General features: G+C 41.2%; 2 pseudogenes; one reads left to right on the top strand and one right to left on the bottom strand.

Annotated features, from left to right (window-relative positions):
* Positions 1–9,876: 9,876 nt before the first annotated feature.
* LOC114615397 overlaps positions 9,877–21,169 on the bottom strand; it is a 34,721-nt pseudogene continuing 23,428 nt past the window's right edge.
* Positions 17,513–17,631, top strand: LOC114615427 (annotated as a pseudogene).

Genomic DNA, 21,169 nt, shown 5'->3' with positions numbered 1-21,169 from the left:
ATTATTATTGTTGTTGTTATTGTAAATACCAAGATGTTACCTTGGAAAATCAGAAAGTAGCAAAAACAGGGTGCCTGCCTTCTACCTGCCTTCCTTCCCTAAGAGAATCTATAAAACTAAATTACACCCCTTATCCCTTCAAGACTCTCAGGTTTCAAGGGTTCTACCCCTGTAAGAAGACTGAACAGGCCTTATAAGTTCCCTTACTTTATTAACAGTAGGTTGTGCTGTATTTCCTAAACTGCACATCTCCCTTCTAGATTTTCTACAGCTTTTTCTGACTTAGCAAAACTTAGATTTCCATTTCTTTATTTCTGAATAACCATATGTTTTATGAAACTAAATTTATGTATGCCTTTCTCTTATATCTATCCCCTTAGATAAATGAGTTCAGATTGTCCTCAGATAATGTATCAATCCCCACATGGAAGTAATTAAATGACAATTATTAAAACAATCAGAAAAACACCAAAACTTGAATCCAATCACAGCATTTTCCAAATATATTGGTAGGAAAACTATGTAGACATGTTACAGGGAAGTAGGGAAAATCCTAGGACAGATTTCCAGGGTTATTTGATCACACTCTTATCTTCATGGAACAGCAATCTGTCCTCAAGGATTCATCCAAGGCATTTACATCTAGTGATGAAAAATATAGTTTCCCTCACCTAAAACTTTAAGCATTAGGTATAAATGATGGGAAATTAAAAACTCTAAAGGAGTTTGCCTAGGTCTAGGTGTGTGAACGCATGCCTTGAATAGCAGCCTATGTCTTGAAATTCTACTTAGTTTCTGCTGTAGCAGTTTTCAAGTGTCAGGTCTTACGTTGTGGTCTCTAATCCATTTGGAACTGATTTTTGCAAAGTGAAAGATATGAATCTAGTTTAATTCTTCTACACATGGATATCCAGTTTTGTTAGTACTAGTTGTTAAACAGCTGCATTTTCTCCAGTAAGTTTTATTTATGTATCTTCCCAAAATCAGGTGGCTATAGTACTGTTGGTCCATATTTGGATCTTCTATTATGTTCCATTGATTTTGATATCTATTATTTTGCCAATGCCATGCTGTTTTTGTGACTATGCCTCTATAATACATCTTGAATTCAGAATAGAAACTTTCTAGGTAAACTATCTTTCATCTCAAAGGAAATTAGAAATAATATATTATGATCAAAATATGAGTGACTGTGCCCTAGGACCATTAATTCAAGCTGCCCTCAAATAATGTATTTCTACCTGTAAGTGATGATATGAACTTTAACAGTTACATAACAGCAACAACAACAAAAATAACAACAACCAAACATAGATTAAGGTTACTTTAAAAAATATTGGTAGGAAAACCATGTAGACCTGTTAGAGCAAATAGTGTAAAATTTAGGGACAAATTTCTGATGTTATTTGATGACATTTTTGGCTTTGGGGAATGTTAGAAGCCAGTGGTCTGTTAATAAAATTGTACCTGATTGTTGAAATGATATATATGCAATCAAACTCTGAGATGAGCCATTCATGGTTATTAAGACTAAAGATATCCCATGAATATTTTGTTCTAGATCTGCAAGATGTCCTTGTACCACTATCAAGAAGTTCAAATTATTCAACCACTCTTGTGTCTTTTAACACAAGAAATATGGAACTTGAGACACCACCAAAAGACTAAATCTTTGAATTATAGGCAGAGAGGAAGAACAATCCCAGTTCCCTAGCATAGACCAGATATTTACCAAGATAATAGAAGAAAACGTTCTCAATAGAGAAATACCAAAGTATACAGATCCAAGAAGAACAGTGATAGGACAAGACCAGAGAACCTCCACAGCTAAACATTAAACATGTAGAACAAAGAGAGGGTATTGATGGCAACAACAACAACAAAACAATAAAAACAACAACAAAAACCCAGAAAAAAAAAACATGTAAAGGAAAAGTCAAGAGAACATCAGCCAATTTCTCAATGAAAAATTTAAAAGCCAGAAAAGCCTAGAGGAAAATATTCAAGTGCTCTGATGTTCTGCTACTAGCCCAGCCTTCATCAGATAGGCTTCCTTCAGCAGCTGATATCAGCAGATGCAGAAACCAACAGCCAAACATTAGGAGGAGAGAGAGCCCAGGTTAGTAGTCTCCATTGGATCCCTCCCCTTGGAAGTTGAGGATACGAGGAGAACATGCCTGCAGAATCAAGTAAGCAGGGCTCACTGGGGCTCACAGAAAATGAAGAAGCTATCACAGAACATGCCTGGGTCTGTGCTAGGTCCTCTACATATATGTTATGGTTGTTGATTCGGTGTTTTTGTGAGACTCCTGTTATGGGAGTAGGGTTGTCTTTGACTCTGTTGCCTGCTCTTGAGACCCATTTCCTCCTACTGGGTTGTCCTGTACAGCCTTGAAGTGAGGATTTATGTCTTATTCTATCTTCTTGTGTTGTATTGAGTTGTTCTGGGAGGCCTGCTCTTAGAACACACACATCAGTGAGTGTATCTGGGAAAGAAGGGAGGTGTGAGGAGTACTGGGAGAAGTAGAAGGAGGTGATGCTATGGTCAGGAAATATTGTATGAGAGAATAATAAATAAAAATTTTAATAAAAGAACCATGCATGCCAACCTAGATTACTGTACCAAACAAAACTGTCTGCCATAGTTAAAGGAAAAAGAAAAAAAAAACTTTCCACAGTATAAACAAGGAAAAGAATCTATATCCACCAAACGAACTCTACAGGAAATACTGGACTTCAGAGAGGAATTGGCATAGCAAAGACAAAATAGAAAAAAAATTCAGGTAAATGAATGGAACTAGAAAACATTATATTGAGCAAGGACACCAAGATCCAGAAAGGCCAAAGTAAGAAGTTTTCTCTATTCCTTGTGCAACTTAGCCCTGCATCTGTAGTTGTGAGTTTATAACTTGAGGTCTCCAGAAGGTCTAGGAAATTAAAATGGAACCATATGATGCTGAAGAACAAGTTTAGAGAGAGGGATATAAAGATACAAGTGATACAAAGTGAGAAATGGGAAATGGGGTGTGTGTGTGTGTCTGTCTGTCTGTCTGTCTGTGTGTACTTTGCCTCTTTTTCATGGTGTCTCCTTGAAATTTGTATGAGGATTGTGATATCTGATAAATACTGAATATTTTTTTCACTAATGAGCATTAACATAGCATGGCTATGGAGGGACAGGAAATTTTCTGGGGATGAACTGGTGTGAAAGAAAAGCTCTTGTCTCATTTGAAGTCCTGTTTAATGCAGGTCGACTGTACACAGGCACAGGCTCAGAACTAGTTTGGGTGTTTGGTACTGACTTGAAGGCAGTTTTCCACTTCCTGGGGGATCTCCATTGTCTCTTTCAGTTGTTGGGTAAAATGTGGATCCCTCCTGCAAGCAGGGAGAGTTCTTGGCTTGTTGCAGTGGTTTGGCTTGACTTAGTCTATGGCAGCTGGCTGGCTTGGGTTGGTGTGTAGTGGCTGGGAATGAGGTCTTCTGCGGGAGATTATATGGCAGGTCTGTAAGCAAAGGCCTGTTCCATTGTTCCCCATGGTGGATCCTGATGAAAAGAAACAGTCCATGGTTTTAAGGGTTTTATTGTCATGGTGGAAATGAGAAACCCATACCGCATTTTCTCAGGGCGGGCCTGAAGTTAAATAAAGTATCTTTTGCAGGGAGGAGTGTCTGGGAAGGAAAGCTTAATTGGCCAAGTCTTTCTGGCCTTTAGGTACCTCATTAATATGGAGATCTGTCTTGAGGTTACTTGACTTCTGATCACGCCTTCTACCTGTGGAGGGGGCTAGTAGGGGCGCTGCCCTTATGTGATTGAAAGACACAAATCTATGGAGGCCTCCTGTCAGGAACCTGGTGTCAGGGAGTGTGGCAAAACACATACTGTCACTTGCAGAGACATTGCAGGTTCATCTATGGGGTCACTGGGGTTTCAAACCTAGCTCAGCCAGGAGTCAGGCTGCCTTTCATTGCCCCACACTTAGTGGGTTCAAAAGCAGGAAGTTAAAAAGATCTCAGAATATACCATCTCTGTGTGTTGGTCAATTAATTCTAAGCATTTTTATATAAATGGCAGATATAAATTCTGATATTGATGCTAAATAGTACATAAGTATATAGGTATATTTAAGTATATAGTATATGTAAGTATATATAGTACATGACTAGATAAAATGTTTTTTAAATTAAATACCCTTATTCACTTTACAACACAATATCAGTCCCTCCTCTCTTCCCTGTTCCCTTTCATGAAAGTCCTTTCCCCATTCCACCATCCTTTTCTCCTTTGATAAGGGAAAGACGTCCTTTGTGTGTCAACATATCCCAGAAGTTCCCTGACTTTATTGTGGGACTATGCATATACTTTCCCACTGAGGCCAGACAAGGATTCCATTTAGGGCTACAGGATCCACAGGCAGACAGAAGGGGAACAAACTCAAGGATGGTCCTAGTTCCAGTTGTTGGGGGACCAGCATGAAGAACAAGCTACTCATCTGCTATGTATGTACAAGGACCAGGACCTGAGAGCCCTCTGGTTCTGATTCCGTCCCTGGGAGCCCTAATACTCCAGGTTAACTATGACTTTGTTGATCCTCCTATGGAGATTCTATCTTTTTTGTGTCCCTAAATCTTTCTTCCAACTCTTCCATATGACTCCCCGAGCTCCATCTGATGTTTTGCTATGGGTCTCTAAATCTCTTTCTGTTGGTTGCTAGGTGGAGACTCTGAGAGGACAGTTATGCTAGGTTTGTGTCTGCATGCATAACAGACTATTGCTTAAGAGTGTCAGGGATTGGTTCTTGACCATAGGATAGGTCACAATTTTGGACAGTCATTGGTTGTCCATTCTCTGAGTCTCTGCTCCATCTCTGTCCCTGCACATATGTTTTCTTAACACATCCTTGGATGTTCAGTTTCTTTTATCACCTACCTAAATGCAATTTTTGTTCTTTATAGTAGAGACTATTCTAATCAGTGCAAAAGGGAAATTGAATAATGTTTTAGACAGTAAATTACTTTTTGCTTCATTTTGTGTTTTCAGCACCAGAAATAGGATCCAGGACCTGTGCAACCCAGGCAAACATTCAGCCACCAATCTATCCCAGCACGTTTCCAGACTCTTTTTCAAGGCTTTCTTAGGTAGGAAGACAGAGAGTAGTGTCAGCTCCTTGCAGCCCGTAGGTCCAAGCAAGAGGAGAGAGATCGAGGTCCGGCCGGGTCTCTCCGGGGCTGAGCGGGATGGTGAGTGGCGATGGCCCAAAGAAACACACCTGGCCGGGAGTCTTGTCGAGCAGGAACTCAACTTTAATGTAACAACCTCTTGTTGATATAAACTCAGAGCATAGACAGGAGGGGTTTTGGAGGGGTGAGATGACATAGGGGGCGAGGAAGAGGACAGAGGGTATGGGGTGGCTGACAGGCCCAATGGCAAAGCTCTACATCAGCAACAGCTGAGCAGAGGCAGGGCTAAACAGGTCCTGTTGAGTCACTCTAGGATGGAAGTGACTGAGACAGGTCTCAAAACTGGAGCCTGGCTTGGGTTTGTCCACAAGGCCCAAATCAGGGCCGAAATGGGGCCCAACAAGGAGCCTCATGAGACAAGGAGAGACTAATCACAAAAGCAGAGGCCTCAGGTGACAGCCCTCCTACATTGGGCACCCAGATTGGCGCCCAGCACTCAAACTGCCACCCTGGCCTAGCAGCCCCGCCTGAGCGATGGGAGGGCAGTTACGCACCCAATGTATCTCACCAGGATCGATCTCAACGCATCGTCCCTTGCCGTCCCAGGATGCTCCATGCAGGCCAAGGCAGGCCCTAGTGACTGTCTAGGGCTCTGAGCCACTTGTCCTCCACTGGCCCCTTGCCTCTCATCCCTGGAACCCAGTCCCGCGTCTCCTCCCAGTCCTCCAGCAGCAGCACCTTGGCATTGTCTTGGGGGAGGGCAAGGATGGGGGCAGGCAAAGTGCATGCGTGCGGGTTGGCGTTCAGGCCAGGTGGCTGTGCCCCGTCTTCCATGCACCAAGGGCATGGATGGGGAGGAGAGACGAGAGGTCCAACAGAGTAGGTCTTATTCTACAGGTCTTTGGTGTTGTTACCTCTTCTTGCCCTGGGTGATGTCTAAGGATTGGAATCTCTATAGTGAAATATTGTAAGTAAAATGTGTAAGAAAAAAGTAAGGTGATACAAATCTGAATTCTCCTTCTGCCTCATAATAGGACCAGACAGAAAGAAAAGGGGCATCTTTGCCTGCCCCTTGGCATGGTTTCCAGGAAGGCTATACAAACACCAGTCATCACATCCCACTTCAAGGCCTGAGACACTAGGATATAAACCCATCAGACTCAGTGACAGAGTCAGAATGGGTGGAAGTTCCAAAAGTTCCATGAGAGGGCTGTGCAAACTGGAGGAAGGACTGACACGGGCTGGTGACTGAGCAGGAACTCACCACAATCCATTTGCTTACATTCTCTGAGACACTGCACAAACATCACTAGTATTTTCCATAATGAATCTGGAGCTACAAAGTGCGCTTCCCCATCATAACCGCTTGTTCCCTAAGACATCACAATGTACTGGGGAATTTGAAACCATCCGACTATGAAAAATACGCTGACTGGCAGTATAATGCTTGTTTATCTATTTTGTTACTCTTGGTTTTTATTTTTTATTTTTTACACTTCCAAACATATCTTTTTTGTTTTAATTTATATAATAAAATATAATGAGGCAAAATAAAAACATAGAAGTTGGACAAGACAACCCAACACAAGGAAAGAGCCCTAGAAAAAGAAACCAAGTTTACATATTCATGAATCCCATAATTACATCAAATTAGAAGCCATGATACATGCGCAAAGGTCATGCTCAATTGCTTTAGAGAGTCATGTTTTCTTGGTGTTTTTAATCTCCTCTGGCTCTTACATTCTTTCTGCCTTCATGTCCAAAGTGATTCCTGAGCTCTGAGTGAAGGGATTTGATGGAGACATCTCATGTAGGGCTGAGTGCTCCAAGGTCTCTCATTCTGTGTAATATATGGCTGTGGGTCTCTGTGTTTGTTCCCATTTGTTGTGAAGAAAGCTTCTCTGATGATAGCTGGACAATGCACCAATATAAGAGTGTAACAGAATGTCATTAGGAGTAATTTTATCAATGTTATTTGTCTTTTTCCTTAGATCCCTGGGTATCTAGTCTCATGTTCTTGGTCAACAAACAGTGTCAGCTAGGAATTCCAACTTGGGGAGTGGGCTTTAAATCAAATCACTTATTACTTGGCTAAGCCAACAAGTTTTGTTCCAGTATTGCCCCAACATCTTACAGATAAGACACGACTGTAGATCAAAAGGGTTCGTGACCAGTTTTGTTTTCCTTTTGAGAATGTGCAGAGTACCTTCCTACTATATATAGGCACCAGCTTAGCTTCTCCATGTTCAATGAGTTGCATGTGTTGTCTTCAACACTGGGGCCTTGCTGTCAAAGTTTGTGGAAAGCAAAGAATTGTGTGGGCAATAGCCTGGGTTGTTTGGAAACTTAGCTATACTCTGTCCTGTAACCATGAAACATTCTATAACAAACATTCCAGAAGTTTTCATTAAATGATTTGTAAAATTGTAACTGCCTGGTCTTGCTTCTGTAACCAGGCTTGTGTGAAAAGATCCCCCACCTTGTGATTTTTGTCCTATAAAAAGGAAATAGAAAATGTTGCAAATTTGGTCTTATAAACTCTTCCTTAGGGGTGACAGCTGGTGATTCAGTTCTGATGTACACACAAATAAAGCTTGTTTTAAATTTGTCATGATAAAGTTCCAATTTCTGTCATTGAGAGAATTTGGCACTTATTGAAATAATTTTATGTACAGAAATTTAATACTTATCAGTGACAAGACTGAATATAGCTACATTGTAGACCACTACTTGTATAACCTCCTAAAGCAGGCTTAAGAAATGCAGTAAATCATAGAATCCATAAAGTATGCCATATATATGCACAAGACTGAAAACTGACAATTTAACAAAGTATAATTTAAAAATGAAAATTGATATTTAAAACATAGCAATGAAATTAAGACAAACCTTACAATGAGGCTTACCTCTGGAGAACTGCAAGGAAGGGAACATGCTTGAAGAAGGGAAACATGCACTTATGAGTCAAAATCAAGTAATACATTTGTATTGTTTTTGCATGATTACTGGGTAATCAATAGCCTCCATTAACCCCACAGTGATTGTTAAAGTGTGCCCATTTACAACACACTTGAATCTCTGAACATTTACTTAGCAGCATATATTTGATGACCAGGTACTTAATCTTTCGGATAAGCATCAACCAGGATGTAAGATTCCTGCCAACTACCTGGAACTGTCCTGGAAGTATTCTGTCTATCAGTGTTGTGCTTGGCTTGCAATATGATGATACACAGCTCTAAGAGAGAAACTGTCTCTAGAAAACAGGGATTTCTTTATACCTGTATCAATCTGCATGGGAGCTTTTCAGAGTGGAGTGTCTTCCTTTTTAAGGTGTTAAGACCTCATAAGTGCCTAGTTTCAGACACTTTGAACACAAGTGTTTCTATGCTCATCAAGCAATACATTTTACAAACTTTATTTTACCCATATCAAGGCAGATTCCAATGAAATATTCTGTGCTTTTTTCATGGACAACCAGAACCAACGCAGTCCAATAGAATACCAGTTTAAATAAATGAAAGGTAAGCAATAATTGAGACTCAAAGTAGACTCAGAATACCTAATATGTTTCTTGATTATACAGTGGAACTGTATCTAACATTACAGTGTACAAACACTGTTGAGTTGAAAAGTATGGAAGGTATAAGTAAGTCTTGTTCTAAAATATAAACAAAACCGTTTTGGCTATGCTGCCATTTCTATGCATGATTTAGCCCATGGTTGAGCAGTGATTCTGCCCACTGTTGCAAACTCCAACTTGAGTTTCCCCTTGGCATAATCTGACAATCAAGTTTAAAGCAAGTTTTTGGCTAGATATAAGAAAATACCTGGAAAGCCAGAGTCTAGGATGCATGATTCCATGATTCTCCATGTTCTGCTGAATCCCTGGCCTTATACCTCTTCTCCATGCCCACATCTACCATCATACACATTCTGTCATTGAGGATATAATCCAATTGGTGTAAATGATATCAGCTTTCATTATGGCAAGACAATTTGAAACTTCTAACTCTAGAGTAAAAATTTCCTGTGGAAGCTGTTCCCTCTCTCATGAGAGCCTCTATCCACTGATGTGTTGCATATCCTCAGGTAAACATGTCTGTGATTCCCCTGAGACTCTTCCTAAGCTCTCACCCATGTTGTTCTACCTGAGCATAGAAAAAAGTGCAAAACACTTACAAAACTTTCCAACTTACATCCTATATTGTCTTGCTTATGAGGCCTTCAAAAGGGAGAAGCAGGGACCATGAAATTTCTGTTGTAGAACTGATGATTACTTTAAAATTAATTGTAGTTGAATATAAAGATATGCAATTACTATCTGCGTATGACTAAAAAAGAGAAAGAAGATTTTTTTAAGTATCTGTTACTTTTGTTTCCATACAGATGGTTTACTCTCATTCTTACAATTAGTCATTTCCAGTACTGTTACATTATGTTAAAATGAATAAGAAAACTGTGATTTAAAGAGACATCTAGTAGACACACCAAAAGTCACAGATAGTTGGCAATTGTCTATCCTGTGATGGCTTGGTTCACTCTGACTAGTTGGCTCCAAGGTTAGCAGGGACACTTGATTAAATTGCAGTTGCCATTGTTTGGTGAATTGCATTGACTTCACATCACTCTTTTGAATATTCTTACATGGTTGATTTCAAGCATATCACAATAACTTCCTTTGTCTTAAAGAAGAAGTCATTTAAAGAACTTCTTCCTAGAATGGTCACCTGACCTCAGTAGGATCACATAGCATTTGGGAAGAAATATACAGCCCAGTAAGCCAGCACTAGAGGCCAGAATTGAAAGAATTTCCACGGCCACCATGGTTTTACCTTTGGAGCTCAGGTAAGTAGGTACAAAAGAGATCCACACACTGCAGAAAACAATCATGCTGAATGTGCTTGTTTTTGCCTCATTGAAGGTATCTGATAGCCTTCTAGCTAGAAAAGCAATAAGCAAGCTCAGACTGGCCAGAAAGCCCAAGTACCCCAGTGTTGGGAGCCGACTCTTAGCCAAAAGTGGCTATCATCTTTACAGCTATCTCGAGCCATATACTCTGACAAGAGACTTGTTTCAACAGCCTGCAATAGCTGAGCGTACTCTGATAAACATCTTGTTACACTGTTTAGTGTGCCCAGCTGCAAGGTGCTCCTGGTATCCATGGCTACAAGGCACGTGACGTAGTGGCTTCAGTTGAGCTTGTCCACGAGGGCAAGTCATGTGGTAAAGGGTATAAATACCCAGGATTTCCTTTCTATTGAAGAGGTAGATGGGAAAGGAGGTAGAAGAGAGAGGTAGAAGGTAGAAGGTGGGAGGTGTCAGGAGACTGAAGGAGTGAAGAGAATATAGAAGAAGAGAGGAGAATAAAGAAGAGACTTGAAGAGACTCCACCGGACTTTGTTTTGTATCTATCTTTTGCGTCTCTCGCCCCTTTTTCCCCCTTCCTCCATCCCCACTCTCTCTCTTGCTAGACCCTGACCTGGACCGGAGCAGCAGAACCAGCCGGGCTTTACAAAGTAACAGAACCTGATGGCCGTTACAAAAGAAACGCAGTTACACCCCAGAACACAATAGAAAGCAAGGGTGGACTCCTTGTTATATAAGAGAATGATTTGCCCAAACTCTGACTGCATGTCAACATCAAGGAAAGGGGGATATGTTCCCAGCCAGACTGCATAGATGCACACTTGAATGATGGAACCACAGCAGACTATAGCATTTGAGAGTCGAGTCACCATCCACATTTGTAAAGTGCTTCCTGGTTTGATGACTTTGAAGGCCACAACCAGAATGAAGGTCTTTGCCAAGATAGCAGAAATGGCAACGGAAAATACAACCCCAAAAATAATTTGTCTCAAGACACAAGTGACTGTGCTAGGTTGGCCAATAAATATTAGTGAGGAAAAGAAACAGAGCATTAGAGAAACTGGGAGGAGATAAATGAGATTTCTGTTATTTGCTCTGACAATGGGTGTGTCCCGAGAGTGGATAAATAATCCTAAAATCGTAGCGCAAAGGCAGCTAAAGTAATGGCCACAGAGACCAAAATGGCTCCTAGACTATCTTTATGGGACAAAAATTCCTTAATTTTAGGGAGACACTGATTCTTCTCCTTATTTGGATACTGATCTTCAGGACATTTGATGCATTGATCCATATCTGAAAGGGAGGAAGATTGGTTTATTACATTCCACCCATCACTTTATAGATGTACCAATGGGACATATAGCTTGTGCAGAACAATTGTTGAATTCTAAAGGAAATATCCCTGGTTATATTTGCTGAGTCATAATACTGAAAAACAATAGATGAATGACTGAACTTTTTTCATGAGAGAAAATACAGATACAGTATATGCATAATATATTCAGAAATTGAGTAAACTTTGACGTGTTTATAAAAAGACAAAGAGATATAGTATATGTTCTGTGGGTGTGTGTGATGAGGTACGGGGGAAGGGGATGTCTCAGCAGACCCATGGGGAGACATTCCTTCCCCCGAGGGATCAGCCACAAGACACATATAGTATAGAACAGAGTTTATTCAGGGCATGGGAAGGGGAGTTAAGAGGGTAGTAGAGGCAGAGAATGGCAGAGAGAGGGAGAGAGTAGAGAAGCAGAGGCAGGCCATGAGCACATGGAGAGGGGGGAAAAAGGGGGAAGGGGACAGAGGGATTAAGAGATCAAGAGAGAGCAAGAGAGCAAGAATGCAAGGGGGGGCAAGCGGCCCCTTTTATAGTGGGCCAGGCTTACCTGGCTGTTGCCAGGTAACTGTTGGGAGGAGCATTCCTGAGGGTTGCCATGTTACTGTGGAGGTGGAGTTTAGACAGAATGCTAAGAGACTTGAACAATATGAGAGAATCAGAAATGTAGAAATGATGCTGAGGGGAAATCAGACAACATGAAAATTACATTTGATTCTTATAAAAGAAAGAGAAAGTTCATTTTGAAGCTTTTACTATTTTTTGTTCTCTTCATTTATTAAAATTGTTTATTACTTAGAATATCATACATACATATCATGTGGTTTGATAAAATCTACCATCAATTTCTTCCTCCTGCAACTCTTCTCTCTCCTTCTAACAATTTTTTCTCCCAACTTTACTCACTTTTTTTAGGTTAGCCCACTTAGTTCACTTAATACTGCCTGTATGCAAATCAATATAGGGCTATCTACTATAACATGGGCAGTCTATAAGAACCACAAATCTGAAAGAAACAAGCAAACAACAACAAACCTGACTCTTTTCTCTCGAGCAGCCACCAACTGCTAATAACTTCTAGCTAGGTGTAAAAGTTTGTGATCCTGTACCCCATTTATGCTGGAATTTTCTGTGTCTTGATCTGGCTTGATCTGGTACATGCCTCTGTGAGTTTATGTGCTCAAGGACCCTGTTATGTCTGACAAATTCTGCTTCCCTACAGGTACCCATTCTCTGTCTTTTACTACCTCTCTGCCTTCTCTATCACAATGCTCCTTGGAGCTCTTATCCCTGCAAGTTCTTGGTTGTTATTATAGAAGGTACCAGGAGACATCTAGGAGAAGCTAAAAACTAGCAGGTAAACTTCTGAGATGTTTTCACCATGGACTGTAAAGTCACCATGGAATTGCCCTTCTAGGCAAGACTGAAGGAATTATATATGAGGAAAGATACCTGTTATTAATATGCTTTCCCTCTTATTATACATACACAAACACACATATACACAGAAACACACACATATGTATATGCATATGTATGTGTAGGTGTATGTGTATATATTACTAGCTATTAACCCATTAACCCTTTTGTGTAGATTTATGAAGATTAACGACAATATACTCTCTTATAGTGATTCTATATAAACAAATAGGTGATTTCTTAATTCTTAATGATGATTTTGTAAGAATCCCTAAAACTATACTAGTAATTACTAAGCCTATTATTATAATAGGACTGCTATTAAGTCCTCTCTGAAATGAAAACTACAATGAAAACTTTGCCAGTCTTCAAGTGTCACCGATTCTGAGGAAGAAAGTGGGCATCTACAACTTAGAACACACTCTAAGTGGTTGTAAAACAATTAACCAAAGGTCATGAAAAGGGAACTAATGATTTAGTGTAAGTGCAAGGACAGAAGATAAAATATTGACTGGGTTTATCTATGCAAAACTTCAATAATAACTTAATCACAAAAATTATGGATTTTAAATTTCAATGAACCTCTAGTGCAAGTCACAGATACAGATAATGCTGAATTTTAGTGGATACATATGTAAACAATCTCTATTGGAAACTTCTTATTTAATTTCTAATTTTAATTCATGTTTGTACTTTTAGTGAACTTTTGTAAAGGGACATGGTTGGAAAAACCATGTGATATATTCCCCTAGAAACAGTGCAAAAAACTAGGAATGAAAACCTTGTAGACCATGGTTACATCAAAGCAGGAGGAGAGAGCAAGACAGGAAGGAGAAGGACAGCAGAGTAGAACAACTTAGAAATTAAAAGGGAACGTAGAAATTAAGAAGAAATTTTTAGAGGGAGAATTTTTGGAGGAGAGAATTTTTTGGAGAAGAACTTAGAATTAAATATTAAAATCACTTTTCCGAGTATCCCTTTTTCATTTTCTTTTCTTTTTTCTCCTTTTTCCTGTTTTAATTAACCACAGTTCAAAGCCTTATAAACTGTTTTCTCAATGAGCCAACACAGAAAGTGGTATCAGGGGTGTAGTACATTTAAGGAACATTGCAAAACCTTTCAATATCTATGCACATCTGTTTAATATGGTTCACATGTGGGTAAAGCAAGTGTACTCTCATTCTATTTTAATTGCTAGAATTTACCATTTTGAGGAGGAAGTCACTTTTTGATTAAACCAATTTTTCAGGTACTGAAATAGGTTCATAAAACTTTTACGAATCTACCTTTTAATTGTCAACATTGCACATTGTAATTCTCTAGACCTTAAACATAATTAAATGTCAGAAAATGTCATGTCAGTTTTTTTCTGGTAATGATTTGTTAATTATTCTACAAAGGCATTTAAAAAAATCTTCAGAAATTATATTCCTTGTGTTAGGATCTTCACATTTTCAAACTATAATAATTAAGGAAGACTTTGCCTTCTCTGTACACTTTTCATTTTCTGGTCATTTGAACACAGCTGAATTGTTCCAATATAATGCATACCCTGAACCTCATGCATAAGAGCTGCTGAATAATGCCTGGAAGAGAAAATGAGTTCATTTATGTAAAATATACAAGTTGATTTGATTGATATTGGTTGATAAACTGGGAAACATCTATATTTTAGTTTTCAGTTTTCATAGATAATCTTGAGTAACTTTTAAATCAGCAGTAAGTGCTCCTAGATTCACTAATCATTTATTTTTCCTGAGACTTTCATTAATAGACTAAGTCATAGCCTCCAAGTTCCTGCAGAGACAAGAACAAAGGCTACTTTACTTAATCCCCAGCTGTTTACTATGAGATGCTAAATGTCAGAGGCTGGAGTTTCTGGCCTCAAGAGGAACTGAGAGAGGCAGGTCAGCTACCACTGCAAAGTAACTCAGATTTAACACAGGTATATGTCTTATTATTGACAAGCAACCCTAAATATCTCACAATATCAAGTCTTGACCTCCCCCAACACTCTTTTTCCCCTCATCTACCTCCAAGAGAGAACCAGACTGTCAAAGCAGGCTTCTGACAGGAAGGCCTAGAAAATAAAACTTCCTAACATTAACTGACATCTATGTTTAGGAACTGAGGCATTTCCTTTTGTTTCTTTGATTTCAATTTTACCAAAGGATGCATCATTATTTTAGAAATAATACTGAGGGCAATACAATTTAGGTGAATAGTTATTCTTCAAATAAAAAAAGCTTGATTTGTTGATTTCCTTCTTTGATTGAACACTGATTAGAAGTTTATTAATGGAAAAATAATTTTGTACTTAATATCAATAAATATTCATTATATATAGTTAGGTTACCTGAATTTCCTGAAGTTTTACAGAAAGATTTAATTATTTTCTTCATATACTGTCTTTAAAAAAGGACACAGGTAAGACAAGTCTTTGAATAATTAAGACAAATGCAGTGTAAGTCTTTTTTACTAAGCTTAGACTTTATTCACTCTGAAAGACACTTGCATGGGACCCACCTTTAATTAGAAAAATAATTACAGTGAGGCACCATATTGCACACCTGTAATTCTAGCACTCAGGAGGGTTAACAGCCAGCCTGGTCTACATACCACATTCTTGGCAAGACAAGATAGATTTTACAGTGAGACCTTTTCAAAAAAAAAAAAAAAAGCAGAAAATAAACCAAGGTAAACCAAAAGAAAAGAAAAGAAGGAAGGAAGGAAGGAGGGAAAACAATAGCATATTCAATTGTGAGTTTAAATGTCACAAAAGTTTTCTTAAAATACCAGCAAAATATTGACCATTCTGTATTGTTAATTTCTCTTCCAAGAGTGGTTCAAACCAGGTTTATCCAATGGTATACAGACGTTGTTTTCAGGGATAGTGGGTTCTTTGTAGTCATGATCCAAACTCAGTGTGCTTGGCTATCAGTTCTGCTCATTCTCTCCTTTGATTTTGAAAAATATGTCATTTGACATTGGTGGTTGGAAGAAAATGATATACAGGAAATAAAACTGGTTGGACTCCTACAGGAGAATAGATGCAATGTTTTTAGAAGCATATAATGAAGTATTAGCAGCCCTGAAAAGCCAGTGGGGCGTAGAACACAAATTTGAATCTATTAAGGGGTGGGGGAAAAATGGGGCAGAATCAGGTATGGGATGAGATGAGGATGATAGACAGTGTCAGGAAATCGAATAGAAGTGTGTGGCAATGTGGGAAGAGGAACTGGCAGTAGCCCTCAGAAAGTCCCACATGCCAGAAAAGGAAGAGGCTCCCAGGACCTATTAGCTGTAATACTCAATAAAGGGGCAGGAGAACTTATAGAGACCATATCCAGAGGTTAGGCAAGGCCATGATTGAGATATGGAGCCACCCACTCATCTCCAAATTTTTAACCAAGAATTGCTCCTGTCTAAAGGAAATAAGGGGACAAAGTGTGGAGCAAAGACTGAAGGAAAGGCCATCCAGAGACTGCCACACCAGGGGATCCATTTCATATAAATACACCAAACCCAGACATTCTTGCTGATGCCAAGAAGTGCTTGCTGACAGGAGCCTGATAGACCTGTCTCCTGAGAGGTGCTGCCAGAGCTCAACAAATGCAGATGTGGATGCTTGCATCCAACCATTGTACTAAGCACTGGAACCCCAATGGAGGAGTTAGGGACAGGACTGTAGTAGGTAAAGGAGTTTGCAAACCTATAGGAAGAACAGCAATATCAACCAACCAGACTCCCCAGAGCTCCCAGAGCCACCAAAGAGTACACATGGAAGGACCCATGGCTCCAGCTGTTTATGTAGCAGAGGAAGGCCTTATCTGGCATCAATGGGAAGAGAGGCCCTTTGTCCTCTGAAGGCTCGATGCCCCAGTGTAGGGGAATTCGAGGTTGGTGAGATGGGAGTTGGTGGGCGGGTGGGGAAGTGCCATTATAGAAGCAGGGGGAGGGGCGATGGGATAGGAGGTTTCTGGAGGGGAAAATGGGAACGGGAATAACATTTGAAAAATAATAGATAAATAAATAAATAAATAAATAAATAAATAAATAAATAAATAAAATATCCAATAGAAAGAGAAGTATATGGTGAGCCAGATTCAATTTAGTCCATGTAATAAAAATTTTTTATGGTGATAAATACGTGATCTGTGGGTACAGCTGAGTTTAGAGCACATTCCTAGCATTTATAAGGGTTTAGATTCTATCACCAGCACAAAAATGTGCTAGATGCATGACGATGAAAGAAATATTTTTCTCAGATTTAGTACAATAGGATTATATCACCCATATAAATTCCTTATTTTCAGTAAATGGAAACTTTAAATTTGCAAACTACTTTTTCAAATTAATATTTTAAGGCGTAACACATAGAACTATTGCTCAAGATTATGAAAAGAGTAAGTACTGAAGTTCAAGGATAATGTACTTCAATACTTGGTAGATGTTTGACTATGAAGAAAAAGAGATTCAGTCATATATACTCGGAAACATCAAGCCTTCTGCTGATGGCACCAAAAATACTGCTATGTGGTGAAGACAGAGAGTTTGCCACAGCATATTGGATAAAACTAAAGGCACTTTAAAGAAATGGTATTCCTATAGAGTATGAGGTAGATAAATTTTCTTGTCTTTTTATCTATCAATGTATCACTTCTCTAAGAAAATGGTGGTATTTGAACTTCATCAGAGTACAGGGCAAGGCCTGCTCCTAGAAGGGTTGTAGGTGTGGGTGCTGTGTCACATCTGCATCAGTAGGTGGCAAAGAGGAGAGACCAAAGGCTACCTTCAGTGTTCTGACCTATGATTAGTAGCTTAACATACCCCAAAGGAAAGAGAGATTGAGAGACTACCAGTCCAGTGTTACAGAGGCCCCAATGACTCCCAGGACCTAGAGCAAGCCAGAGACTAGAAGAATCCTTTCTAGGACTGAGGTCCCCAGTCCTGATGAGGAGGGAGTTCAAGATGACCACCAGACTGGTGCCATCTGGTCTGGACTATGGGCTAGCCTAGGGACACTGAGATGACCATGAGTTGTACACTATGCATGCTTGATGAGGGGTGGGAGACCATGCCAGAAATACTGCTTGCCTGGCACCATAAAGCACAAGCAGGAAATAGGTCCTAAGACCACTCCTGAGAACACTTTAGACACGTAGAGATCCAGGGCACCACAAAGAAGATCAATTAGGTAGTGAAGAAATGGGAAAAAGAAAAGAAAAACTAGCTACAATTAATTTAGGCAGAACTAGAGATAGGAGGGTAGTGAGAAACAACCTTCAGGAACAAGGTGTTGCCACCTGCCACTATGATTGGGTCGTTGCCTGTGCTTCCACTGGAAGCCACATTCGGTTTTGTGACCCAGCAAGAGCAGAAGTTTGTTACCAAGGCCAGATGGAAGACCATGATCTGGGTTGCCACTAGGAACATGTTAATGTCACAGATCTGTGCAAAATTGGTTCCATCACTTACCTAGGCATTGTGGAAGAGCTGGCTCAGTGGACATGAAAGCAGGAGTGCTGATTCCACCCCTGTCCAGGGGCAGTATTCAGGTGTGTGGGCCCTGCACATCTCTGGAGTTAAAGGTGAGTGGTGCACCCCACCATGGGAGACCTAGCCCTACCTCTTGTCTGCGTGAAATGACGTGAATGGGGGAGAGATACATTTCTCCCCTTTTGTCTTTCACCAGCTGCAGCACTCAGGAGAAAGAGCCCTGTGCCACCCTGTTGCCCTGTGTTGGCAGCACAATAGGATTGACCCTATTGTTGGGGTGTGGGGCACAGCTGAGCCTGCTTCAAGGGCATGAGCATGGCAGAGCTGGCCTGTGGGGCAGTAGGCTATAAAAAAAAAAGCCAGAAACCTTGGTAGAAAGATCTGAAGCCCCGGAAACCTTGGTCTGAAGAAGACCAGTAGGACGGAAGGTTGCTTCAAACGTTCCCAAACCCATATGGCTCTCTTAGCTTCTGCTTCCCACAGCCCCTCCCACAGAGAGGTCCATGGCCTTTATCACGTAGGAATAACACCTCCATGCAAATAAGGCGTCCCCAAGCTCTCAAACCAAACCAATAGAAGTTACCTGTTCTCCCCCTAAAAGTGTATATATATCCCCAGAGCTCAAAGTAAAGTTTGCTGTGTGGTGTGAGACCTCTGTCACAGGCTATCCTGGGCTTTTCAAAGGACAACAACTCTCCCCTCCTCCCTATGGGCAGAGGGAACTGAAAGAGCTGTAACACTTTTCTTCCACAGGCACTCCTGAGCTGCTCCCGGAAAGAGGGAACCGAAAGAGCCAGTAACACTCGCCCACATTTGGAGGCTGGGACAGACGCCCTGCTCTGTGCGACTGAAAAGTGCGCTGTGCCCCAGCTCACAGCCTCGCTCTCCCTCTCCGCCGCCACCGCTGCCCCTCTCCCGGCCAGTGACTGTCGCAACCTCCGCCACCACTGCCTCTGGGGGCTACAAGCCGAGCGGAAGCCGCCTCGGAGCACGAGCCCTGCCGTCCTGCTGCCAGCCCCCGCGGGCCCGGCCTGGAGCGGACTTCTGCCGCCACCGCCACGCTCCTCCTCCTGCTTGGGCAGCCGCCGCCCGCTGCTTCTCGCACCTGCCGCCCCGTGCCCTGCGCTGCACCGTCGGTGCCCTGCGGCGCCTCCTGGTCCCGCCAGCCGCTCCCCCAGGACGTCTCTGTCGGCTCTTGCTGCACTTCTGCTCAAGCTTGCGCAGCTGCCCTTGACCAGGGCGCGCAGGCGGAGAGCGACACTGGCCAGCAGTTGTCTTCTATGAGGTGACATGGGCGAGGGAGAGATGCGCTCATCATTGCCCCTTCCCTCCCAAAGCAGGTGGGAGAGCTGACCCCAAGGTCATCAAAGCAGGAGAGCTGTCCATACCACTTACCTGCTGCAGCACTCAGAAGAGCAGGCACTGAATCTTACCTGATCAGCACAGTAGAGCTGACACTGGGTTTGAATGTTGCAAGTGAGCTAAGGACATGAGTGTGTGAGAGCCAGCCCTGCCTCTTATCTGCTGGCTGGTAGTGGTGACCAAGGAGAACTCTCCCCTACCCTCTTTTGTCCCTTACCATCTAGGGCAGGAAGAAGAGATGACCCTGTAATCATGAGAGTGAGAGAACTGGCCATGTCCCTCAGTAACTGCAGCACTTGGGAGAGCAGTCCCTGAACCTGACCTGGGCAGCAGGGTAGAGCTGGCCCTCCTAGTAGGAGTTGCTGTTGAGATGATACCAAGGGCATGAAAGCAGGAAAGCTAGTGGGTTACCATCTCAGTCACTTTTTCAGACCCAGATTCAGTACTTTGAATTTGCTCACTCACATCTCTACCCCACTATGAAGTTCTGGAGTACATGAAGGGGCTGGGCTCCTCCTACATATCCAAAAGTACAGGATCTCATGACACTGGACAACAAAAGGACATCTGAGAGGAGACCCAGTGAGGTTCCAGTTTGATAGAGTAGCAGCAGCCAGAGGCTCAGAGCAGACCAACAAGTCACGGCAGTGAATATTGGTAAGCAAAGAAATGTGGACATAAGGATATACCATGGGACTCACTGTGACACAGTTCAGCTTCCACAACAAGTTTTGTTGTTGTTGTTGTTTGGGGAAGAGGGAGGTTGCAAGAGTAGAGCATGGACACAAGGAGATGAGGAGATCAGGGGGTTTGGGGTGTATGATGTGAAATTCACAAAGACCCAAAACAAAGTTAATAAAACAAAAGTAAAAACAACAAGGACTTGATAGTGCATGTCTGTAAGCTCAGCACTCAGGAATTAGTTAGTTTGGCCTACCACTACTTTGCTACCAAAAAAGTAAAGAACATCATTTTACATTGACTTTGGTAGGTACAGATTTCATTCAGGAGAATAAGATGGGCATGACAAAATACCTGCTTTTAAACAGATGTTAATGTGAAGTAAGGATGCAAAAAAAAAAAAAAACAAAAAAACCTGGTATGAAGCATTGCAGCTGTACTCTGGGGAGGATTTGGAATAAGAATCATTTTGAGGAAGAAGTCACAGCAGAGTAGTGAGAAGACAGTGGGCAGAGCATCCCTATACTTCAATCAGAGCCCTGAACAACACTCACAGCCCCACACATTACACATAGCCCTGCATGTTACTCATCCTTTGGGATCTCTCAGTGCTTGATTGTACAGTGGTCTCATGCTAGCTTTCAGTACCAGGGAATACATAATGAAAGCGCCAAGAAGAATCAAAGCAATTACAAAGAAAAAGTATTCACTCATATGGCAGATACTTATATAGTCATAAACACATATTTATGGAATTTCTACTATTGACCATAGGAAGGGGTCCCAGGGTCCCAGGGTCCCAGGGTCCCAGGGTCCCAGGGTCCC

The sequence above is a fragment of the Grammomys surdaster genome, unplaced genomic scaffold (assembly GCF_004785775.1).
Source record: "Grammomys surdaster isolate TR1022 unplaced genomic scaffold, NIH_TR_1.0 126660, whole genome shotgun sequence".
NCBI lineage: Eukaryota > Metazoa > Chordata > Mammalia > Rodentia > Muridae > Grammomys > Grammomys surdaster.
This window is presented reverse-complemented; position numbering and strand designations above follow the sequence as displayed.